This window comes from Ambystoma mexicanum, chromosome 5p (assembly GCF_040938575.1).
Source record: "Ambystoma mexicanum isolate Mex_15411 chromosome 5p, UKY_AmexF1_1, whole genome shotgun sequence".
Taxonomy (NCBI): domain Eukaryota; kingdom Metazoa; phylum Chordata; class Amphibia; order Caudata; family Ambystomatidae; genus Ambystoma; species Ambystoma mexicanum.
In genome coordinates, this window is record NC_090930.1 from 1,286,935,502 (window position 1) to 1,286,962,601 (window position 27,100).

A 27,100-nucleotide genomic window follows, 5' to 3' on the forward strand; every position below is an offset into this window, starting at 1 on the left:
TATTTATTTATTTATTTAAAATTCAATCAAACATATACTTTTTAATAGGGAGCAGCAATCACCAATGTGGTGACAATAACAGGTAGCAAGACATGTAATGCACTCAAATTCACTCTTTAGCAACACAAATATAAAACACAAGAGGAAAGAACACTTTTAGCATGTTTGGACAGATAGGACCTAAATTAGGATTTCCCCCTGCAATATTCCTCAACCCACAAATAAACAATTCTATATATATATAAGGAAGCAGCAGGTAATCAGAAATCAGACATGGAAGACAGAAATCAAATCTAACCTTCCTTCCCCAAACAAGAGAGAAAAACGGATTTGAAATCTTAAACTTTAAAATGACATTTTGGAAATGGCTGTGTAAAACAATGAATGTGTGCAAAAATCCTTAAATCAGTACAAATCTCTATGGGAGCAACATGGGAAAGATACTAACAATCATGAGCTATAGTTTGAGCAAAAGTAAACACTTTGAATCTGAATGGAAGGTCGAAAATAACTTAGAATAAAAATAGCACATGTAAAACTTTGCAAAAATGTTGATTCCCGCCTAAAATTAACCAAACGGTTTTTAAGAAAAATGGGTGAAATACACTGAATGGGGTTTTTGGGTTGTGAAGTAGCTATAGGTCTTAGGTATTATCCAGAGTTGAAATGAAGTCTCTAGCTATTAAACTGAGGAAGATGTGCAATGTTGAATGAGAGGGGTTTTTAGAAATATCAGGTAGTGAAAACACAAAAGAAACTCAGTTTGGACAAGAAAATATTTACTATAGTTTTACTCTATGCTAGAGCATTCAGGCGAGAATACCAAGGAGGGACACGGTACGCTCTAGAGTTCATTCATGACTTCAACACGAAATCTCCAGTGTCCTCTCTGGCAGAACCAGCCGGATCACTAGAAGTAGTATGGATAGTTTAAGATTTACACAAGATAAAATGACTATAGAAATGGCACTTAACAAGATAAATCAACAACAGGATTGCAAGAAGGATTTTGACAATGTAACAAGTTATTAAGGTAAGGATAGGATGGTTTAGAGATTGGGATGAGACAAGGCAAGGCAAGGTATGGTTTGGTTTTCTATGATACCTATGTATACTTACAGTCCACTTTAATTTAGGATTTTGGACCATCAAGGGTTCTGGTCATCACACGGATCGGGTCTACCCAAGGACAGCTGGGCAACTCGGGCGGAACAGGATCATCTAGTCCGTTCTGGTCACCGGACTGCACTGGACTGCACCTTCTGGTTACTGGAGACTGGAGATCAGTGGGATGGCGAGTTTGCATGCATGCATCTAGCAGTAGCAAGCCAGACTGGATCAGAATGCTTCCCTTAGGTTTTGGGGATTTTTAGAGTTTGAGGCCTCGCTGAAAAAGGTTCAGAAATGCATAGGCCTTGGCTTTGCAATGAAATCTGGAATCACAATCAAGTAGGATGAAGAAATCAGGAACAGAGCGCCACGCAGGAAATCAAGAAGAAAGTCAGGAATCAGTGTCTTTGTATGTTGTGAGGTTCCCTTATTTATCATGCCAAATGACATCACTAAAGTATATGGCAGGGGCAGGCTTACTACCCACACCCATAATGCTAGGATTGGGCAAGAGCATAGTTTCTGCCTTGCTCTTCACTGATTGGATCACCGAAAAGGATGTCATGTTCATGGGATGATTTTTACAATGACTAGAAACCTCCCCTAGCCACTGGAACCAAAATCTAATTTTGCCATAAATACATATTCATACAGTTATAACCTCTGATAAAATCAGATGCACAGGTTAAATATTTTGGTGTCACATTTCAATCCAAACCCCAAGTCTGTGGGACCTGGTTTAGCCTTTCTGCTATACTTTGGCAATTTTAACTATGAAAGATGTGGCCTAAAATTTCCCAACTTTGTACACAGATGCACATTTACCCATGGGATGTGTGTAAAAAATATTATGAGTGCAATATCAATACTTTCCCCACAATCTGTCAATCTTTGCAAATACTGTTCCTTAGGCAGTAAGGAGTCCTACCAAGTGTTCACAGAAAGAGCATAACATTGGATTTAAAACTACAAACTTTTCATATTTTCCCCATTCTTGCTGCAAAGTTAAATGTCTTGAAGTTGAGTTGCAAATAGGCTTTTTAAAACCAAAAGGAAGTTTATTGTCACTTAATCAATTTTGTTTATTTTCCCCAACTGCAAGCAAATGTCAATTCCTTTGAAGCAGGATAAGGGGACTCTCTTTTCATTGAAGTTTCCTGCCCCTCACACTTGATAGGTGAGAGTCTTAGCCTGCTATTGTCTCAGCCTGAGGCAAAGACGAATGTCGGATGTGACTTGGGAAGTCCCATTGTCCTGGGTATTCAAAGTCTCCAAGCTAGCAATTAGCCTTTCCTTCCACAGAAGTTTATGAGGTGTCACTCTTTCTCAGGGCTAGCAACTGGCAGAGCAAGATTTCTTTTTTTTTATATAGTTTGCCAACTCAGCCTGGGTTTTAGCTTTGATTTTCTCCTTTTAAATCTTGACTTTAAACCTATGGAATTAAAACAGTTTATATGTGTATTTTTAACAACAACAATTCCTTTTACATTTCTAAGTAATCATGCCTTTGCACAACAATATACTTTAAAATAGGCGATTTTCCCCCTTCAGTCAGGAAAAAGCCCATTTTACTATTTCTTTAAATTCGGTTTTCATCTCCAGCAGATATACACTTTGTGCAGCTCTAGTTCTTGTCTTTAATGCTGGAATTGTTTTGCAGCATGGATAGTTACTGGCATCTATTTAGAGTCTTTCTCTAGGCAGCTGATTCTAGATACTTTTGCAAAGAAAATAGAACTGTTTCTTGTGTAAAATGAAAATAAAGCCCTGGGTTGATTTTTCAAGGATCCATTTACCAGGAGCTGCCATTCAAATGAGGCCCGGTTCCTCTGAGACACAAGGGATGATCCTCGGCATTGCAGGGCCTTTTTGATCACAGTGGTTCATAAGAAATTGATGAATTTAGCGCCAAGCAGCACTTTTAAGGTTGGGAAAGTGTCATTTTAAAGAGGCATTTTGGGTTTTCAGCATAATGATACTGCCTCTTTCACTTCTCTCCATGTTAAATGTTGCAAAGCACACTGGCACATTCCTGCAGTGAGTACTCTGTTTCACCCCACCTGAAATGTGTGTGGCAGGGGGTGCAGCCATTTTCTGGTGGTTATTAAACGCTGTTTAAAGATCTCGGCGCAATAAGGAGTCAGCGTGGCCATTTTGTGCTGTTTCTTGCACCAATGCAGCAAAGTGATGTATCATAGCACAGTTGAGTGGGTCAAAATATCCCACAGCTGTTCCATCAATAGAAAAGTATACCAATGATATGACAAAATCCGCTCTTTCAATTTGAAACACTAATTTAATTTCAGAATTCAAGAAGGAGAGTAAAGTAGAGGAGGTCCGCAGGCGAGACCGGGTATCCCATTTTCCCTTATGGGAGTCAGCCTCACTCTTCCCCTACCGTTATGGGCTGTTGCAAACCATCTTTCCTCATTTTCCCTCATTCAAAGCACTATAGTACTGGAACAAGGTAGAGGCAACTAGGAACAGGGAATACTAGAAAGCCATTTCACCACTCTATTACTGAGATGAGGAAGAGGCCTGCAGACTGCTGTAAAGGTCAGGCATGTCCGAGTGCTCCACTAATTACGACCAGGCAATTGAAATTATGGACTGCAATCTGTCAAGGGGCTGCAGGTGTATAAAAGGTGGAGCGGACAAGTGTGAACGAGCGACCATCAGGAGAGCGCCCAGCAGGAGAGAGCCCAAGCCGATGGTTGCAGGCCTCAGGGGAAGACCCTGCATCCCATGAGGCAGCCGAGGTGGGTCCTGCAGAAGAGACAGGATGCCGGCAGACGACCCGAGGAAGCTGCATAACCAAGGGCCGGGCGGGTCACGAGAAGGCCACAGGTGTGGGCGCCTTACTGGTTGGAGATCCGCAACCAGATTTGCAGACACAGAAAAGGGAAACAATGTCACTGAAAGGATCCGCGAGGAGAAAGCAGAGCTGCCAGCAACATACGGAGTGAAGGTGAAGAGCGAGCAGAGCTTTCGGTGGGAAGAAAGAGTATCGGTGGAGCAGAAGCTGAGAGAACAGATACCCAGAGGAGAAGCCAGGATCCGGTGAGTGAAAAGGGAAGAGCACTCAAACCGGGGAGCTCCTGGGGGCTGTGCGGAAACCAAATTAGATGCTGAATTAATGCACAAGATGAAATGGACAGAACATATGTTCCTCAAATAGGTAGCATATCGGGCAGTAGACGGGATGCAGAGCAACTCTTACATCAAAAAATCAAACCACTCAGGAAGACGTCAAACTCCTTTTACTGTTTCATTATCATTATCTAAAACAGGGCGTTACAAAGGACAGCAATGGACATCGCACAGCTTAATCTCACTCAAAGCATTTCATAAAAAAGTACATTTATATAGTATAAATGCATCATCAGTGACGTCACACACTAAGTGGCAAATAAGAAAAACCTATGATGGGTTGTAATAGGCTTAAGGGGAACACCTAAGTATACTTTCTATACAGGAGCAGGTTGTGATTGGGTCTCTACAGTCAGGTGGACAAGTTATGCCCACCCCTAGTGCAAGTCATCTTCATTAGTAAATTGACAAACGGTTCAGCATTGGCTATCAAACTATAAGGCTTTTCATTATATATCCTTTTATAATTGGTAGGCATGATTGTGCTCTTCTGAACATTTGGCTCACTAGCAACATGTAAGCTCGTACACCAGGTGTCAGGGGGTGGACTTGACCATGTCTCCCACCCAATTAGCCCAACATCTCTCATTGTCCATGCCTTCTGCCATGGAGATTTCCTTTGAACTTGGCCTTGCAAAGTATCCTTGCTCCTACAAATATATGGGAGCGTGATCACACGCTATCTTAAGTCTAGAGCTGCATGCCCAACTTCAATTTACATCCATGGTCCATGGGACAGGACACTGCAATTCAGCCCTTTTCCTAGCATTTAATTGTATTAAATGAATAAACCTGGGACTCATGGTGTTCTTTCTTTGCACCTTAACAAGGGATGACTCAACTTTTCACTGTTCTTCAAGGATAGATAACCAGTTGTTGGCTGCTAAAGCTTTTGACACCAGGCCGGATAGAAATTCTTGATCCTTCCTCGATTTCAGCTGCTTTCTGGCACTAAATATGAGACACTGATGTCAGATTCTATATAACGACGGCACCGCCTGCAGTCTATTCACTACATATAGCCAGCCTCTATGATTGCTTAGTCTACTTGCGTTGCTGCATCTGTACAGTTATTGAATGATTTGCATTTCCTGCAGTGCTCTTCACATGTGCAATCTTCACGACGCATATGAAAGTTTACTCTATTCTCTACTCCGTCATCAGATTCCATAAAGTCTATACATCCTCTTCTTCAGTTACTCTCCTCAGTGCGTCACGCTCATCTCTTGTGATGACACCAACTTCTCTTTCTCTTATCTTCATATTCCTTAAGGGACCTCTTCCAAGAGACTGTCATCTCTGCGAGGGTACTTCAGATAGGGTTTTCTTAGTGGATACCTCTTCTCAAGGACTCTCCGCAGAATAGGCACAACAACTAGTTTCATGCATGGTGCAATTTCTGGCTTTCAGCACATAGGCAGGAGAGGGCAGGACTTTCCTGTAGAGGCATTGGGTTGCTCCTCTATACTCCACCCTCTGGTTGATGCATCAACCACATCTTCATTAATCTCCACATTTTGATTTCTTCTCTTGAAGAAGTGCTTCTTCGGGGTCCAAATCTTCACTAACCCCTTCAGGTATCCTGCTGATTTGACATGGTCATCTATGCTCCAGGTGATGTAGCTGCACTGTCCAGTCAGGTTACAATAGACCCATCATCCTACATACTTCTTATGAATTTCAGGGACAGGAACTTCATTCCCTCAAGTGCTATGATCCTGATCTCTATATATTTTCTGATATCTTCAACTGTCAACTCCTTGGGTCCAAACCCTGACTTGACATCGATTGTGATCTTCATTCCGACTGCCTTTTTTGCTGTCTTCTTGCACTGTGTGATTATTATCCTGATCACACAGAACCCAAACATTATCATCACCAACATTACTCCAAGAAACTTGAAGATGTTCGCCATCCACTTTGGAACCCATGAGAACATTAATGCGAATCATCAATCATCTGTGATGTCTTCTGTCTCATCTACCATCTGTGATGTCTTCTGTCTCATCTTCCATCTGGTTGTGTAGTTTTGTCAGCAATGTTATTGCTTCCGTCAAGGTCCCATTCTCGTCATCATGAGAAGGTGTGAACATGCAACATAATAGCCCAATTTTGGTGCAAACTCCTCCATCCATTGCTGTGATCATGTCAAGGAAATATATATTATGTAGTGTCATCGGTTTTATGGCACTCAATTCCTCTTTTTATTGTATTGAATCCCATTATGGTAGTGTTGATCGTCTGCATGAGCTACCAGCGAGTGATTTGCAACCACTTCACATTGGCCATCATCTGGATCCCCAGCAAAAAGATGGTCATAAAGATTGCAGAAGTCAGGCTGTACAACTGTGCTCACATGGAATAGCATCAAAGGCTTCTATCGATTTAGCTGAAAAGTAATTCAACCTCCTTGTCCGATTGAGAAATTGGAGTGATCTTCTCCTTCTCAAATGGGCATCTGCTTTTAGAAATCATCTAATGTTCAAGTCACTCCGAGGAACTACTAATGCTGGAACATGGATAAGCACTAGGGAACATGTCCCTCCCCAGTCCTTGGGCAGCTTCATGTAGACTCTGCACACACAAGCCCAATAATGATCCAAGAGAACTGCTGCGCCCTCCTTCATGCCTGGTACATAAAAAATTCAGCCACACTGGTGATTCTCTCCAACTTTCCTTGTGCCGTTATTTCTGAAATATAGGACGCGCTCTTCAGAGATAGTATCTGCAATGGTCCTCCTTTATCATTGACCCATGTCAACAATTCTGTAATCTTTGGCCATTGATCCTTGCATTCTTTTTCTGCATTTTTCAAAATGTTTTCCCACTGCCTGGGCAATTCTGCTGCTTTGCACACAACCAATCAGTCAACCCATCCTTCGTGAGTCAGCACGCTTCCTTTCATTTGTAATTGTCCTCTTTCCCACTCTTCTTCATTCTTGCCTTGGCAATTTACCATCTTGTTTTCTTCGATCCTTATTCCTACTCTGCTTATTCCAGGCTGTTCATATGTTATTATTTGATGCCTTGTTTCTGGCTTCTCTCTTGTCTTTAGATTTTGCACATAATTATCTTCTCTTGGATTTGTTGCTTTATTCAGCCACACTATGAATGCTGTTCAACCCTGGAACTGCCCTCTTGTCAGGCAAAGTGCGAGATGCATCAAGCAATGGTCTTTCTTCACTGGTACTTCTGTAGCTATGAATATTTTGGAGATTCCCATGACATAAGGTATGAGAGCACAGACATAGCATACTCTCCTTATATGTTCTCTCTCCTACCTTTTTCATGTGCTGGTACCACATGTTATTACCCAGGTGTGCTACACTATCTATATAAGTGTTTATCCCATCATTGTCTTCCTCTGTACTTCTCCTGTATCTCCCCAGTACACGGTTTACACAATACGCATGGAGCATATCAAAAAGTGTTCTCTTTGTCAGGAGGATCATTGGAACATCTACCTCAGTGGAATTAAGCAAACCAAGAGTGGTTCCTGTAGTGAGGGGAAACATAGTGGTCTCTACCTTAACAGGAGCATCAATATAATAGGGAATAATAAACAGGAAAAACAAAAAGACACAGGGCATAGTTGCACATATGTATATCACAAACCAACTTATTAATCCCCACCAATTGTGGCATTCTGGAATTTGTTGGGCTTGCCAATTCCCCGAAATAGTGCCAGCTTCAACATTCTTAATTTTTACTTCAATTTGTTTAAGGAAGGAGAAACAATTGTACTCCTGTAGTTGTAATACTTCCTCTAGTATTGCTATGAGCAATCTTCTGATTACAGGTCCATTCTTAGGATCCTGTAAAAAAGTGCATAGATCAACGTCTCTTCTGACAAGAGCAGGATATGCTTGAAGTATAAATATAAAAACAGCAAGAACAAGTCTGTGGGCATCTCTGTTTGTTAAGACCATAGGTTCAGCCAAATAGAAACTCAATGAGAAACAAGTCTGGAAACTGCTTGCATTTCCAATTACCAAATTCAAATTCAAGATCAGGCATATTTGTGACACATCAATACCTTTCTAAAGTCCCATTTTCAAAAGATTCCTGTGACTCTTGGCATGGGTTGCACATCTGCTATAATATCTATAAGGAGTGTTCAAAGTGACTGACAGTCCAAATGCTATCTGTATTTAATCAACTAGTAGTTTTGTCGTCCTTCTTCTTTGGCATCGATCAAGTCTGCACACGCTGAAATTGTTCTACTTGTCTTGCTTCTGGGTCGACAGCTGAGGGTGGTGCGGTCTCGCCAGTGTATAGTTTCACATCTTTTCAATGAAGCCAAGCTCGTCTGCCTTGGACTTTTACTGCTGACAGAGTGATATTTTCAAAGCAAGAGGGGCCATTAAATCTCGACTTGTGCCACTTCTTAGTGAAACTTCTGATTAGCATGATATTGCCAACAATTAGTCTAGGTTCTGATGATAGTTCAGGAGATCTGATTGCTGAAGGGTTTTCATCTGTGTTCTGAGACCAACCCCTCTGACGCTTGAGTTGATATGAAATGAGACAGATACTATAGGTCATACATGTCAAATAATTGTGAAGCTCATCACCTAGTAATTTTGCAGTACTCTGGGCATCACTTCTACTCCTCGATGGAGGTGTAAGAGGAATTCTTATTTGCCTCCCTGTAACTAGTTTGTGGGGTGTGAGGTGATGTTACAACCCAGTCTGATTCCTTTGGGCATATAAAGCTAAGGGCAAGCAATATAGCCATCCTTTTTTCAACATTATCTTGAGCTTGGCAATCCTTTCTTTAAGGAGGCCGTTGAGTCTCGCACTTCACACACACCCCATCTTGGAAAGAATTCACATACTAAAAACTTTGCTGAGCAAGTGGAGGCAGGGTACGTACATAGAGCTGCTTCAATCCACCTAGAGAAGGGACACACCACCACTATCAAATACATGTATCCATTACACACCTGCAGCATATCAACACAGTCAATATGTAAATGCTGAAAAGGACCATTCAATCGAGGAATAACTCCTTTAATCGTTAAAATTCTGACATATGATGCAATTCGCTACTTAGAATGCCACATGCTCTAACAGTTTTGGAACAAACCAGTCTTCCGCAATTGTTGCAGCAAAGCTCTCCCTAGTCACACGTGTGGGATAATGCAGCTGTTCTACTGCAATCTTTAATAACGCTACTGGCATTCCTGGCTTTCCAGTGTTATCCTGTCGTCATAATGCTTCTGTGGGGGATAAAGGACACCCCCTTTGTTTCCATAAGTCCTGCTCTTCCTCTGGTGCAATGCCTTGGATGTCCACTAATTGGGTTTTTGGCAAATGATTAAACCCTTCTCACATTACCATAATCGTGACTACCTTCTCTTCAATATTTGGCGTATCAAAACTTGAGATATCTGGTGAATGTGCAACCCTTTTGGCTTCTGTGTCTGCGGCTTCATTCCTGCAAGAAATAAAATCTGTTCACTTAGTGTGCACTGCTATGGCCACTGGGAGCTGTAGTGTCTTATTAAACCTGTCCAAAAAGGATGTGTGCTGCACCAGTGTGCCATCTGCTCAGATGTAGCCTCTCCTTTTCCAATGTGCTAGCCCTGCGTGTACAGTTGACCTCACATTGGCGGAGTTACTGTACATCATCATTTCCTGCCCTTTGTATTTCTCCTGCGTGACAATGAATGCTACCAATTCTGGCGCTTGCGCTGAAAATTGAGATGGTAGTCTTTCACTTGCTACAACCTCAAGCTCGCTATTTGCTCTATGCCTCACCAGAGCTGTGCCAGAATGCCTTTCTCCACTTATCTGATCCATTTTTTGAAGAAACATCAATAAAGAGAATTTCCCCTCCTGACAATGCATTCTATTTTAGGCAAGGTATATCATCATAAAATTCAACATAATTTGCACAGTCATGCATATGATCACTCCCTGCCACTGATTCAGCTACAAATGTAGCAGGATTCACTATTTTACATTTGACAATTTTGATTGTTGGATTCGAAATCATTACTTTATAAGCAGAAGCACTCTGAGATGTCAATGTACTCTTGGGTTTCTCTAAAATGGCAATCAAAGTATATTCCACAAAAAGCGTCATAGAGCAGCCCATTACTATATTTGTAGATTTCACAATTGTGAACCCAGCAGCTGCCAATGACTGTTCACTAGGAAAGTGTCCTCTCATAACTGGGTCTAGAATCCCACCGTAACACGCTAGAGGTTTGTACCCTAATGTAGTCCTCTATGTAAGCACTTCTGTCATGACTGTCCCCTTTGCGTGTGAAAATAAGAAAAACTGCTCAGCATAATTGGGAATTCCCAAAACAAGAGCTGTACAAATTGCTCTCTTGAACTCCTCAAATACTTCCTCCATCTCCTCAGTCCATTCTATTGTAACGTCATTCACCTGTGCTTTCTTTAAAGCCTACAAAAGGGGTCTTGTGTATGAACTGTAATTAAACACCCAGGCTCTAATATAATTGCATAGCCCCAAACAGTCTTGAATCTGTTTCACTGTGTGTGGTTTTGCAGTCTTCATAATCGCCGCAGCCCTTTCATTTGTCACCTTTTTTCCCTCATGTGAAATCAACTTTCCTATGTATAACACCTCTTCTTGATAATACTGTAGCTTCTCTTTGTCTACTTTGTATCCCTTGTCTGCTAGAATCGTCATTCTCTGAATCGTGTCTTGCCTGCACTCATCTTCTATAGTGCTACAAATTAGAATGTCATCTACGTACTGTAGCAAGTTAAAAAACTGGTTCGGGAAGATATCTCGCGCTCACACCTGTACTTTAACAAGATTCCTCAACAATTTTAGTCAAGACAACATCAATTTAAGTCCATCAGTACAATGTTTCCCAGCAAAAAATTTGTTTTTTTAATTTGTCAAAGAAAAACAGCCAAGAAAAACAGCCGACACGTGTTTCGACCTTAGGTCGTTCTCAAGGCCCATATATAGATCACTAAAATTCTCCTGTTTGAAGTGTAACTGATCACTCAGTTTACTCGGTCTCGAGTTGTCAATTCAATTTTCAGATCTGTTTTTAACGTTTGAGTTTCCTGAAAATTGTTTTATATATAGCTGAATGCTATCACATTCCAAACTTTTTAACACATAAATGTGTATCTATTTTTCTAGAAAATCACAGATGTGGGATCTAACCCTTTGAAAGGTGAACTTTGTTTCCAAATACACATTTATGTGTTAAAAAGTTTGGAATGTGATAGAATTCAGCTATATATAAAAAAATGTTCAGGAAACTCAAACGTTAAAAACAGATCTGAAAATTGAATTGACAACTCGAGACCGAGTAAACTGAGTGATCAGTTACACTTCAAACAGGAGAATTTTAGTGATCTATATATGGGCCTTGAGAACGACCTAAGGTCGAAACACGTGTCGGCTGTTTTTCTTGGCTGTTTTTCTTTGACAAATTAAAAAAACACATATTTTGCTGGGAAACATTGTACTGATGGACTTAAATTGATGTTGTCTTGACTAAAATTGTTGAGGAATCTTGTTAAAGTACAGGTGTGAGCGCGAGATATCTTCCCGAACCAGTTTTTTAACTTGTATTTTTGTTACAAACTTTGTGGGAAGTTTGAGGGTAAGATATAACTTGCTGCCGACCCATATTTTTTAAGAATTTTTGGTGGTAAATAGCGCACATGACCTAATAGCGATCCCACAAGTTTTGGTAATACGTACTGTAGCACATCACTTTTCAAATCAATATTGCCTAAGTCCATCCGTCAGACTCTGTTAAAGGTTGATGGAGATTCACAGTACCCTTGGGGCAGCCTAGTATGTTTCGGACGAGTCTGGCGTAATGTAAATTAAGTCAAGTCTTGTAAGTCTTTGTGCAACAGGATTGAGAAAAACACATTTTTCAAATAAATTACCATGAAATATTGTGTTTCCACTGGTATACCACATAGTATTGTCGCCGGGTTAGGATCTAAAGGAAGCTCTGCCTCTATAATCTGGTTAATCAGTCTCATGTCCTGTATGAATTGCCACAACCCTCTCTGATTATTTCACAGTATAGACAGCGGTATTGCACAATGATTCTGATAGCACCAGAATACCTTGTTTCATCAGTGCTGAAATAGTCTTGAATATACCCTCATTGGCCTCTTGGGACATGGGGTACTGTTTTGCTTGAGGTAAAATGCCCATGGCTTCAGCTTTATTTTGACTTCTCCTATTCTTTTCAATAGTCATACATCATAAGGCCTGTAGTACATAGGGTGCTGGGCACCTTTTCCAAATCTTCCTAAAAAAATGCTGGACGCTGCTGCATTATTGCCATTTGCTTTGGGATTTCCCTCTTCTCTATTCTTATCCAATATGAGATGCTCAAAAAGAATACTACTTCATCGTCTGTTGGATTGTCTCGAAACATATCATCATCAGTAATGTCAGTCACCCTACATCCTTCTTCGATAGCTATTACTGTTCTCCATGGTCACTGGGTGGTAGAGATAGCACAGCGAGAAAAGCACTCGCTTTGACATTCATGCAGAGCCTGCTGATGCAGGTTCGAATACCTGCAGGGATAAACTCAGCCTTTCATCCTTCTGAGGTCTATTACTGAGCACCAAACAATGTGGGTAATAAAAAGCAGTGCTCAGATGCCTGAGGGTCCGTAGCGCTATATATACATGCAAAATCAATGGTCTACCCTTATCATCCGTTCCTTCAAGCATCGCCATTTCCCTTTGTACTATGGCTGCTACTAATTCTAGAGGGATAGTCTACACCCCCTCTTCGTCCATAGGTATCTGTGGTCTAAATAAGAATTTTTCAGGTATCCTCATCATTTACCCACTAAGCCAGGTAGCCATGTTAATAGAATGTTCACTCCATAAAGAAAAACCTCTGGCTCTACTGATACTCCTTGCAGAGCCATTTGTCATGTGAATGCCAGTATATATTATCCCACATTCATGTAGTGTATTCCAGGAGTGGAACACACTATCCCTTTGTCAGTAAAGGAAATCATCATGTTACGTTTTGTCATCATATCTCTTCCCAAAATGTTAAACAGTGTCTGTCATCAATACAATAATGGAACAGACATGTCGCATTGTCCTATAGAAACTGCTTATTCATCAGTAAAAGGACTTCAACTCATGGCTCCAGAGAACACTTGAGCATTCATGGCAATTCCCGACATTGGATATTTTGCCTCTCGTATACATGAACGAGTAGGCCCAGCGTCTACTATAAAAGAAAAAAAGATTTGCCTCCTTTTGTCACATCAACCCCTTGTTCCTTGTGGGGGTCTGGTGTCACTGATAGTAATTAACTCATCAAGTTGCCCTGTGAGCTGCCCTATTGTGGATACATGCAGAACCCTGTATCTGTGAAAGGATTTCCTCCCACTTCAGTGGCACCTCCTATTCTGGGTGTCAATAACTGTCCCGTATTTGCACACTGTTGTGTCTGCACAGGGGTCTGTTGCAACTGCCCTTGTGGTGGATTCATTTGTGCTTGCTGTGGTTGCTGTGCCTTTTGCATTTGCAGCACTTGTGTCTGATACACTGTCTGATTTTGGACAAACCCTTCCCTAGTTTGTGTGCTGTATGGTGGAGGATAATATGTCCCCCCTCTTGAGAATTGGCCATTCTGCACATTCCATTGGAGTGCATATACACGTGCAATGTGTCCTGTCATCCCACAAGTCCAACATACAGGAAGAGCCTGTCTGACTAGTTCCCCTTGGTTGAATCCTTCTTGTGCATTCTGATTCTCATTCTGTACATTCTGAAACCCACCATGATTGCTTTGGGATCCAACCCTTCCTCTATAGCCCATGCCTCAGCCTCGTGGCATGAACCTATTCACTCCTTGGTCCATCGGGCGCTGATTATTCACCTGCAATGTACCAACTACTTGCTGCATTCCCTTCCATTCTCTGCATGTCAATACCGCCCCTTCTATGGCATACTTTGACAATTTCTTCTGAACTAATTTAGCTTCCTCAATTTTCCTTGCCTCATCTTTCTTCTTGTTTTTCTCTTGCAATAGCCGACATCGCCAGCTTAGTTCATCCCATGGCTACGCTTCCATTCCCACTTGCTTCTTCGTTTGCCTCTATACTTGCTCGGCAATCCCTGACATAAAATGTGGTAAAATAATGCCACTGTTTTTTTTTCCCCACGGCTCCGTTTCAAGAGTCCAACGCTTTTGAATGTCCTGAATAAAAGCAATAGGGTCTACATCTTCCTTCATCTTACGTGTCACAATTGCACCCATATCTGATGTGTAAGGATGCTGCACCCTAAGAGAACTCCAAACATCTGCAATTATTAAACATCACTCCATTGTGTGCTGTGTTCTGTGCTGTCATACTTGAATATCCTGCTCTACTCAATATGTCATCAGCTCTTTCCCAAGAATGGCTGCCAGGAGACCCTTAATGTCTCCTATGTCAAGCGTGTTTCCTCTTGTAATTTTTTCCAAATCATGTATCCATTTTCCTGCACCTGATGTCAAACTCGGGAGTTTGCATCTTAAATTATCCTTATCCATCTGTGGCCATGGAATATAGTGTGGTCTTGCTCCCCCCTTTTCCAATAAGGGAAACTGTGTCTACCCTAACCTGCATTTGGTTCCCATTGTCTGCCTGTCCATTGCATGCACAATAGTCACTGACTGTCTTATCACTGGTAGCAACTTTATCCTGCTCACATATGGCAGTGATTCTCCTTTCTCATCCTTTCTCACTATACAATCATCCTCTGGGACGCTCTGGATTTACTATGGGATCTGGCATCCTATGCTGAGGTTGCTCTAGATCAGACCATCCTGCTTTCTTGTCTGTCTGTAGGCTTCCCTCAGGGGCACATGCACCTCCTCTCTCTTCCCCATGGAAGGATACTCTCTCCTCATCTGATTTGTTTAGTCCCAAACTAGTTTGGCTCACATCGCCTTTGCCCTTATCTAAGTTCAGTCTGCTTAAGGATAAGGCTCTGTGTTCGAGACTGAATGGGTTTTCCCCTTTGTCTCGTAATTGAAATACTAGGGATTGATGTCCCCTCCCTCGGCTTCCAAATGTACTACTTTCCTTTAATTCATGATAGGCTTTATCAATCCTGTCTCCTATATTTATTATATCAAAGTTCTCTTTGTTTAGTGCTACTCTAGATGCCCGTGACATTGCTCCCTTTGATGGAAGGAACTCTTCCATTCTGTCCCATCATATTGCTGGACTTAGCTCCATTAACTCCTTTTGAATAATGTTAATATCAAGCTTTTGCTTTCTCCTCTTAAGTTCTAACTCTTCATCTAATTCTCATTGATGTCTCGCTTCCCTTCCAATTCTCTCTTCCCCTTGCCTTCGTTCTTCTCTCCTTGCTTCTGCTCTCCTTTCTTCCTTTTCTCTTTGTCTCTGTATTCTTTTATTCCTTAATTTCTGTGCTTCCTCCTCTTCTCTCTTGCTTTCTCATCTATCCCTATGTTCTATTGCTCTCTGTCTGTTGTAATACTTTCTTTGCTTCTCTGATCGTTCTACTTTTTTTCTCTTGCTCCTCCTGATCCATCTGTTCTCGTCGCTCCTTGCTGTTTTTTTATGCTCATCTTCCTTCAACCTTTTTTCTTGTTTCCTATCTTTCCTATCCTGTTCATCCTGATCTTCTCTTTGCCTTACTTCCTTGATGCTTTTCCCATCTAGCTCGAGTAATATCTGTCCTCCCATCATTTCGTCCTGCACGAGCGTTACCTCATCAGCTTTATCTTTCCATCTCTTAATCTCTCTTTCTATTTCTGTTGATACATTTGAGCGCTTATTTTCCTCCTCCTTGTTTTGTATGATCTTAAAGATCTAATTTCTCTGACTCTCCTCTGGACTATCATCACTGCTATGAGCAGGTGGTTTGTATATTGGATTCATATAACCCGTTGCTGCTTTCAGTTCCCTTAAAGGATACAACCCTATATCTTTTGTACTAGTGTTTTTACTTCAGGTGAGGTAAGGGGAGCTGAGGGCTCAATTCCTCCCTCCTTACACTGGTTAAGCATCCACTCCTCATATGGCAGATCCTCTCTTTCTTCCTGATACATCTTCCTTATTTCGAAAATAGCTAGCTTTTTCTCCAATTTCTTCCTCGTGTACGCAGCGTGCAAGTATGTGGTCATGTGTTGCAGTACTGCTTTTGGCAATGATCCCCCTTGCGGCCACAGCATGAACATATTACCTGCTTTGCCTTTCACCCATTCCGCACTATACTGTTTGAGCTTGGTCACGTGCTTTGGCAGTGTCTTAGATAAATGCATCAGAGGTGTTTTTTTGAGCGTACTACAACAATCGCAGCTCAACCCTCTATTGTTTCAATTGTTCTTGTCTACCTCTGAATTGTTATCAACCACGTCCTTAGATAGTATAACTTCTTGACTTTTACCTCAATTCTTTCTGAACATATATCATTTTTAGACACATTTCCTTCACACAACTATACAGAGAGACTAGTCGACTTTGCACATAAAAACCATGGTGATCACCCTTTTTCCTCTCGCCCCTAATCAATACTCTGATCACAGAGTTTGACCTGTTCATATGAAGCATAGCGACTCCCGCTGGGGTGTAAGACAACCTCTTCTGGATCCCATTGGGCCAGGATTCTCGGGCGCTATCTCTCTCTTTATCTTTACATAATATTTCCCATTACTCCTGTTACTTTTAAAATGACCACAACCCAGTTCCCTTAGTTTGCCACTCCCCTCATTCTACTCACCATTCGTTCCTTTGATTCAAGGCACTTGGCATTGTCTCCTCCTCCAACCGACCACTTTCGCCTTCTGTCCGCAGAGCGCCTGTGGAAACCAGGTGGGGATTTCGTCAAAGAGGGACCCTGCCCACCGTCTCGATTCGTCTTGCAAGATTTCTATTCTACCACTCTCCACAGGAAGCCCCGCAATCTTCCGGCTAGATGTCAGAGAATGTCCGATCATCTGAAATACTGGAGCCAACTTAGTCAATGGGTCAGAACTATCCTACCACTCCTACCAAGTGAACATATGGTCCTTAAATAGGTAGCATATTTTGGAGTAGATGGGGTGCAGAGTAACTCTTACACCAGATCATCAAACCACTCAGGAAGACAGCAAAGTCATTTTACTGTTTTATTATGTTAATGTTAATGTTAAAGGATATTTTTACCATGCACAATCACCACCGGTGTGGTCCCCTGGTGCTGAGGCCACTCTGAAAAAGAAAAGGGAGGGGTTTGGGGGTTAGTGGAATGAGCTGGAGAAGTGCAAGAGAGCAGTGATGTACTGTTGGCGGCCTCAGCACGGAATTCCGTTGGCTGGGCTTGGGGTGCTATACTGTTGGAAGAGGTTCTGTTCTGTTGTGCGGGTCCATGTGTGCGTTATTTTGTTGTTGCAGTGTAGTGAAGTTGTGTCCAGATCAGGGCTGTATGACACTCACATGTCTACCTTCATTCACAACTCTCTTTTTGGTCCCTGCCACAGCCAATATCCACAGCTTATTTAGTGTGGCAGGTGTTAATGTTCACCCAACTTTGTCTAGGTATGAACTTTAGTAGCATTTATCCGGTGGGTGGTGGTTGTTCGCTGGGAGTTGGCTAGGGATGCAGGAATCTGTCCTCATGGGTGTCGCTTGTGTCCTATTAGACGTAGTGTTGTCTCTCTTGTTGTAGTAAGAGTTTCTTTATTAGTTTCTGGATGTTGTCATTGTCGTCCTAGATTTGTCAGTCTTTTCATTGTTTTTCAGTTTTTAATCTGTGATGTTGAAGAGCCAGGTTTTTAGTAATTTTCTGAATTTTAAGTGGCCTTTGGTGTTTCTTATTTCATTCTGGATCTTGTTCCAGGTTTTTGCGGCTAACTGGGAGAAGGAGGAGCCTCCAAGTTTTTTCTTAAGGTATGGTTTTTCTTCCAGACGGATTTCGTTGAGGGGTCTTGTTGGCTTGTAGATTGTTAATTTCTTTTGCAGGAAAGGAATTCAGCTCCTTGTCCGCTGATTGCCCTGTGTGTTATGCACATTGTTTTGAAGGTGATGCGATGTTTGAGTGGGAGCTAGTGCAGTGTTTTTAGTGCTGGAGTGATGTGGTCTCTTCTGGCAAGTTTGAGGAGGAGTCTGGCTGCTGCATTTTGGATCCATTGTAGTTTCTTCAGGAGGTATTCTGGTATCCCGAGATAGAGGCTGTTTGCATAGTCGATTCTCGACATGATGAGGGCGATGATTGTGTGTGTTTTGTGGGTGAAGGAGAGGAAAGGTAAGATTCTTATTGCCGTGTGAAGGAGGAAGAAGCATTTCTTGATTATTGCATTTATTTGTGGTTCTAAGGTTAGTGTGTTGTCCACAAGAACTCCCAGATTTTGTACAGCCTTAGATGGAATTGGTGTGGTTCCCATTTCTGTTGGCCTTGGAATATAAGTATTGTTCTCTTGATTTTTGGATATAATCATGACTTCTGTCTTTCATGGGTTGATTTTCAGGTTGTTGGCATTCATCCAATTAAAGACTTCCTTTAGACACTCTATTCGGGTTGAGTGATTTGCATTATTCTCTTCGATTTTGTAGATGATTTGAGTGTCATCTGCGTAGTTGTAGCATGTAATTTTGTGTTTTTTGAAGATTCTGATTAGTGCGGTTTGTAGATGTTGAAGTATAGTAGTGATAGTGACGACCCTTTTGGTACTCCACAGTCATTGACCCGTAGTGTGGATTTGAAGGGCTTTTGACCAAACAGTTTCATTTGTTTTTAAATCGTACCATATGGATAGTAGTGCTGTTTCTGTTCCTCTTGTGGGTCTGAAGCCGACTTGTGCTTGGTCCAACAGGTGGTGATTTTCTACATGTTCTTGTGTTAGTTTGTATACGTAGGTTTTCAGGAGTATTGCTCGGTAGGGAATGTTTCAGATTGCCCTGTAGTTGGATAGGTCTTCTATGTCTCCACTTGTGTTTTTTAAGAGTTGTTTGATATATGCTGATTTGAATGTTTTTCGTATGGTTCCCGTTGCTGGTGAGAGATTTAGGAGGTTTCTGAAATATTCTGATTGTGTTCCTTGTGTGAGGATTGATTTGTAGATGTCAGGCAGGCACAGATCCATGGGTCAACCTTATTTTAGCTGTGTTTCACCAGCAAGACGAAAGCCTCTGCTGATATTTCGGGATCGTTTTGGAGTTTGTGTTGTGGTTCTCTGTTAGGTTCGGCTGGTTGGATGTTATGGTTGGTTGGTCTGCTTTGTATGATTTGTCAGATGTCATTGATTTTTTTCTTGAATTGGTCTGCCAGGTCATTGCAGAGTTTCTCTGAAGGGGTTCGGGTATTGTCACAGTCTGGTGGGTTTCTCTTTTTCTTTAATGATGTTGAACATTTCTTTTTTTGAGTTTGTCACATTGGTGATTCTGTCGTCATAATGCCTTCTCTTTGTCTTTTGTATTTCCTTCTTGTATGCTCAGATTTGTTTCTGGAACAGTTTTTTATCTTCTGGGTTGTATTCTTTCCTCCATTCCAGCTCCATTTTCTTGTTGTTTTTTTTTTCATGGTGCTTAGTAGTGGGGTGAACCATTTTGTCATTGCTCTTTTTTTTATGTGGTGACTGGTTTTTCTGGGGCGATCTTTTCAATTGTATCAGCGATCCATTGTGTAGCAGCTCCGCTTTCCCGTCTAGGTCAGCCAGCTCTAGTTCTGTAATTGAGGGTTTGGTTGACTCCAGTTGTTCGAACAGGTTTCTTGTTTTGACAGTTTTCCAGTTTCTTTTTGTGGTGGTTGAAGATTTGGGGGTTTGGATGCAGAGTGGAGTAGGTAGTCTGATGATGAAAGGGATGATGACATGGTCACTCCACAGTATTTGTATCGGTGGTGCCGTCGAAATAAGTTTTCTTGGCCGAAGATTGTGTCAAGGGTGTATCTTGCTGAGTGCGCTGCTCCTTTGACCAGCTGTCATAGTTTCATGGTTGTAAGTTGTCCGGTCACTGAGTTTTGGGAGTTGGCATGACAAGATAATTAGATGTTCGTGCTTGATGGCTAAGTCGGTGATAGCTTCTATGAAGTTATCAATGAAGGTTGCATCATATGACGGTGGTCTGTACACCAGGATGAATGTGACATTGGTTTTTGGGTTTGCTGATAAGTGTATGACCATGGTTTCGCAGTTGTTGATTTTGAGACGGTTTGTCTGTTTTTATTTTCAGGTGTTCTTTTAATGCTATCGCAAGACCTCCTCCTTTTTTTTATATTTTCTGTTTATTTGGAGGCATTTGAAGTTGCCTAGGAAGCAACTTTGGAGTGTGATTTTGTAGTTGTCGTCCAGCCATGTTTCTGTGATGAATAGGATGTCATTGCCGTTTTCATAGAAAAGGTCAAAGATCTCTGTTGCATGTTTTGACATGGATCTTGTGTTTAATAGATTCCTGTGGAGCTTAGAGGTGTGATTTGGTTTGGGCTTTACTGTTGAGGGCATCTTCTAATTGGTATCAGGGTTTCCTCTAAGGTCGGTCTCCAGCTGAGGTGTTGGTACAGGTGTGTCTGTGTGATCAAAAAGATCTTCTAGGTTCAGTCTTGGGTTTTTATTTTCCTCAGGTTCTTCTTCCACAAATTGTGGGTGTCGAGAGGAGGTTATTCTTGATTTGGTGATGTAGGGTGTTATTGCATCGATTAAGTTTTTGTTATATCTGGCGTCGTATGGTCTTCTTCTGCGCGGTTGTGTTTGGTTGTTTGCTGTTGCAGATTCTTGCGTTGGGTTGGTTTGTTCTGGTGACTAGTTGTTTGCGAGGTATGAGTTAGGTACAGGGATTTTTCTCTTCTCTGTGTTGGTTCGAGTGTTGTTCCTGCGAGTCGGATTGTTTTCTGTAGTTGCGCGTCTTTGTAGCTGTTCCAGTGTGTTTGTTCTTTCTGCTCTTTTTCTTCCACTGGGTACAGGCCGCTTGCGTGGCATTTGGGATTGAGATCTGTTTTGGTCTTTATTTGTTTGTTTGCTTTGGTCTGGCTGTCTTGTGGTCTGGTACTCGGTGAGGGGAGTTGTCTGCTATAGGTTTGGTACTGTCTGTTGGTGGTCAGCAGCTGGTATTACCGAATCGTTTAGTCAGCGTTTGAGTAAGGTAGGGTGGAGATAGTTAGTATTGTATGTTTGGGTTAACATAGCTGTCCTTAATATGAGTCTCCCTGAACGAGGTTCACTGCGGTGAGCCGATTATGTGGGGTAGAGAGGGTATCTAGTTAATATGCAAGTGAATTAATGGTTTCAATGCTAACAGCTGAATATTGAGATCCCCGGATGGTGGGAGAAAGGGCTACTGCCAATTGGTGAAAATATTCCAATCCTAAACAGAGGTGACGAATTACAATTCTAAATACAGGTGAAGAGTACAGTTCTAAACATAGCTAGAGTCCTGTAAAGGGAGAGACAGGCCTATGCCTAACAGGTGATGGAGTACATTTCTAGACACAGCTAGATGTGAGAGTCCTGTATAGTGGGAGAGAGGCCTACGCCTAACAGATGAAGATTACAATTTTAAACACAGCTAGATTTGAGAGTAATGTATAGTGAGAGAGAGGCCTATGCCTAACAGGTGAAGATTACAATTTTAAACACAGCTAGATTTGAGAGTCCTGTATAGTGGGAGAGAGGCCTATGCCTAACAGGTGAAGATTACAATTTTAAATACAGCTAGATTTGAAAGTCCTGTATAGTGGGAGAGAGGCCAATGCCTAACAGGTGAAGATTACAATTTTAAACACATCTAGATTTGAGAGACCTGTATAGTGGGAGAGAGGCCTATGCCTAACAGGTGAAGATTACAATTCTAAACACAGCTAGATTTGAGAGTCTTGTATAGTGTGAGAGAGGCCTATGCCTAACAGGTAAAGGAGTACAATTCTTAACACAGGTGAAGGAGTAAAATTCTAAACACAGCCAGATTTGAGAGTCCTGTATAGTGGGAGAGAGGCCTATGCCTAACAGGTGATGGAGTATGATTCTAAACAACAGCTAGATTTGAGAGTCCTGTATAGTAGGAGAGAGGCCTAAGACTAACAGGCGAAGATTACAATTCTTAACACAGGTGAAGGAGTACAATTCTTAACACAGGTGAAGGAGTACAATTCTAAACAACAGCTAGATTTGAGAGTCCTGTATAGTGGGAGAGAGGCCTAAGACTAACAGGCGAAGATTACAATTCTTAACACAGGTGTAGGAGTACAATTCTTAACACAGGTGAAGGAGTACAATTCTAAACACAGCTAGATTTGAGAGTCCTGTATAGTGGGAGAGAGGCCAATGCCTAACAGGTGAAGATTACAATTTTAAACACAGCTAGATTTGAGAGTCCTGTATAGTGGGAGAGAGGCCAATGCCTAACAGGTGAAGATTACAATTTTAAACACAGCTAGATTTGAGAGTTCTGTATAGTGGGAGAAAGGCCTATGCCTAACAGGTGAAGATTACAATTCTAAACACAGCTAGATTTGAGAGTCTTGTATAGTGGGAGAGAGGCCTATGCCTAACAGGTAACGGAGTACAATTCTTAACACAGGTGAAGGAGTACAATTCTAAACACAGCTAGATTTGAGAGTCCTGTATAGTGGGAGAGAGGCCTATGCCTAACAGGCGAAGATTACAATTCTTAACACAGGTGAAGGAGTACAATTCTAAACAAAGGTGAAGGAGTACAATTCTAAACAACAGCTAGATTTGAGAGTCCTGTATAGTGGGAGAGAGGCCTATGCCTAACAGGCGAAGATTACAATTCTTAACACAGGTGAAGGAGTACAATTCTTAACACAGGTGAAGGAGCACAATTCTAAACACAGGTGAAGGAGTACAATTCTAAAGACAGCTAGATGTGAGAGACCTGTATAGTGGGAGAGAGGCCTATGCCTAACAGGTGAAGATTACAATTCTAAACACAGCTAGATTTGAGAGTCTTGTATAGTGGGAGAGAGGCCTATGCCTAACAGGTAAAGGAGTACAATTCTTAACACAGGTGAAGGAGTACAATTCTAAACACAGCTAGATTTGAGAGTCCTGTATAGTGGGAGAGAGGCTAATGCCTAACAGGTGAAGATTACAATTTTAAACACAGCTAGATTTGAGAGTCCTGTATAGTGGGAGAGAGTCCAATGCCTAACAGATGAAGATTACAATTTTAAACACAGCTAGATTTGAGAGTCCTGTATAGTGGGAGTGAGGCCTATGCCGAACAGGTGAAGATTACAATTCTAAACACAGCTAGATTTGAGAGTCTTGTATAGTGGGAGAGAGGCCTATGCCTAACAGGTAAAGGAGTACAATTCGTAACACAGGTGAAGGAGTACAATTCTAAACACAGCTAGATTTGAGAGTCCTGTATATTGGGAGAGAGGCCTATGCCTAACAGGTGATGGAGTATGATTCTAAACAACAGCTAGATTTGAGAGTCCTGTATAGTGGGAGAGAGGCCTATGCCTAACAGGCGAAGATTACAATTCTTAACACAGTTGAAGGAGTACAATTCTAAACAAAGGTGGAGGAGTACAATTCTAATCAACAGCTAGATGTGAGAGTCCTGTATAGTGGGAAAGAGGCCTATGCCAAACAGCTAAAGGAGTACAATTCTTAACACAGGTGAAGGAGTACAATTCTAAACACAGCTAGATTTGAGAGTCCTGTATAGTGGGAGAGAGGCCAATGCCTAACAGGTGAAGATTACAATTTTAAACACAGCTAGATTTGAGAGTTCTGTATAGTGGGAGAAAGGCCTATGCCTAACAGGTGAAGATTACAATTCTTAACACAGGTGAAGGAGTACAATTCTTAACACAGGTGAAGGAGCACAATTCTAAACACAGGTGAAGGAGTACAATTCTAAACACAGCTAGATGTGAGAGTCCTGTATAGTGGGAAAGAGGCCTATGCCAAACAGCTAAAGGAGTACAATTCTTAACACAGGTGAAGGAGTACAATTCTAAACACAGCTAGATTTGAGAGTCCTGTATAGTGGGAGAGAGGCCAATGCCTAACAGGTGAAGATTACAATTTTAAACACAGCTAGATTTGAGAGTTCTGTATAGTGGGAGAAAGGCCTATGCCTAACAGGTGAAGATTACAATTCTAAACACAGCTAGATTTGAGAGTCCTGTATAGCGGGAGAGAGGCCTATGCCTAACAGGTAACGGAGTACAATTCTTAACACAGGTGAAGGAGTACAATTCTAAACACAGCTAGATTTGAGAGTCCTGTATAGTGGGAGAGAGGCCTATGCCTAACAGGTGATGGAGTACGATTCTAAACAACAGCTAGATTTGAGAGTCCTGTATAGTGGGAGAGAGGCCTATGCCTAAGAGGCGAAGATTACAATTCTTAACACAGGTGAAGGAGTACAATTCTAAACAAAGGTGAAGGAGTACAATTCTAAACAACAGCTAGATTTGAGAGTCCTGTATAGTGGGAGAGAGGCCTATGCCTAACAGGCGAAGATTACAATTCTTAACACAGGTGAAGGAGTACAATTCTTAACACAGGTGAAGGAGCACAATTCTAAACACAGGTGAAGGAGTACAATTCTAAAGACAGCTAGATGTGAGAGACCTGTATAGTGGGAGAGAGGCCTATGCCTAACAGGTGAAGATTACAATTCTAAACACAGCTAGATTTGAGAGTCTTGTATAGTGGGAGAGAGGCCTATGCCTAACAGGTAAAGGATTACAATTCTTAACACAGGTGAAGGAGTACAATTCTAAACACAGCTAGATTTGAGAGTCCTGTATAGTGGGAGAGAGGCCAATGCCTAACAGGTGAAGATTACAATTTTAAACACAGCTAGATTTGAGAGTCCTGTATAGTGGGAGAGAGTCCAATGCCTAACAGATGAAGATTACAATTTTAAACACAGCTAGATTTGGGAGTCCTGTATAGTGGGAGTGAGGCCTATGCCTAACAGGTGAAGATTACAATTCTAAACACAGCTAGATTTGAGAGTCTTGTATAGTGGGAGAGAGGCCTATGCCTAACAGGTAAAGGAGTACAATTCGTAACACAGGTGAAGGAGTACAATTCTAAACACAGCTAGATTTGAGAGTCCTGTATAGTGGGAGAGAGGCCTATGCCTAACAGGTGATGGAGTATGATTCTAAACAACAGCTAGATTTGAGAGTCCTGTATAGTGGGAGAGAGGCCTATGCCTAACAGGCGAAGATTACAATTCTTAACACAGTTGAAGGAGTACAATTCTAAACAAAGGTGGAGGAGTACAATTCTAAACAACAGCTAGATTTGAGAGTCCTATATAGTGGGAAAGAGGCCTATGCCAAACAGGTAAAGGAGTACAATTCTTAACACAGGTGAAGGAGTACAATTCTTAACACAGGTGAAGGGGCACAATTCTAAACACAGGTGAAGGAGTACAATTCTAAACACAGCTAGATGTGAGAGTCCTGTATAGTGGGAAAGAGGCCTATGCTAAACAGGTAAAGGAGTACAATTCTTAACACAGGTGAAGGAGTACAATTCTAAACACAGCTAGATTTGAGAGTCCTGTATAGTGGGAGAGAGGCCAATGCCTAACAGGTGAAGATTACAATTTTAAACACAGCTAGATTTGAGAGTCCTGTATAGTGGGAGAGAGGCCAATGCCTAACAGGTGAAGATTACAATTTTAAACACAGCTAGATTTGAGAGTTCTGTATAGTGGGAGAGAGGCCTATGCCTAACAGGTGAAGATTATAATTCTAAACACAGCTAGATTTGAGAGTCTTGTATAGTGGGAGAGAGGCCTATGCCTAACAGGTAAAGGAGTACAATTCTTAACACAGGTGAAGGAGTACAATTCTAAACACAACTAGATTTGAGAGTCCTGTATAGTGGGAGAGAGGCCTATGCCTAACAGGTGATGGAGTACGATTCTAAACAACAGCTAGATTTGAGAGTCCTGTATAGTGGGAGAGAGGCCTATGCCTAACAGGCGAAGATTACAATTCTTAACACAGGTGAAGGAGTACAATTCTTAACACAGGTGAAGGAGCACAATTCTAAACACAGGTGAAGGAGTACAATTCTAAACACAGCTAGATGTGAGAGTCCTGTATAGTGGGAAAGAGGCCTATGCCTAACAGGTGAAGATTACAATTCCAAACACAGCTAGATTTCAGAGTCCTATATAGTGGGAAATTGGCCTATACCTAACAGGTGAAGATTACAATTCTAAACACAGCTAGATTTGAGAGTCCTATATAGTGGGAGAGAGGCCTATGGCTAACAGGTGAAGATTACAATTCTTAACACAGGTGAAGGAGTACAATTCTTAACACAGGTGAAGGAGCACAATTCTAAACACAGGTGAAGGAGTACAATTCTAAACACAGCTAGATGTGAGAGTCCTGTATGGTGGGAGAGAGGCCTATGCCTAACAGGCGAAGATTACAATTCTTAACACAGGTGAAGGAGTACAATTCTTAACACAGGTGAAGGAGCACAATTCTAAACACAGGTGAAGGAGTACAATTCTAAACACAGCTAGATGTGAGAGTCCTGTATAGTGGGAAAGAGGCCTATGCCTAACAGGTGAAGATTACAATTCCAAACACAGCTAGATTTCAGAGTCCTATATAGTGGGAAATTGGCCTATACCTAACAGGTGAAGATTACAATTCTAAACACAGCTAGATTTGAGAGTCCTATATAGTGGGAGAGAGGCCTATGGCTAACAGGTGAAGATTACAATTCTAAACACAGCTAGATTTGAGAGTCCTGTATAGTGGGAGAGAGGCCTATGCCTAACAGGTGAAGATTACAATTTTAAACACAGCTAGATTTGAAAGTCCTGTATAGTGGGAGAGAGGCCTATGCCTAACAGGTGAAGATTACAATTCTAAATACAGCTAGATTTGAGAGCCC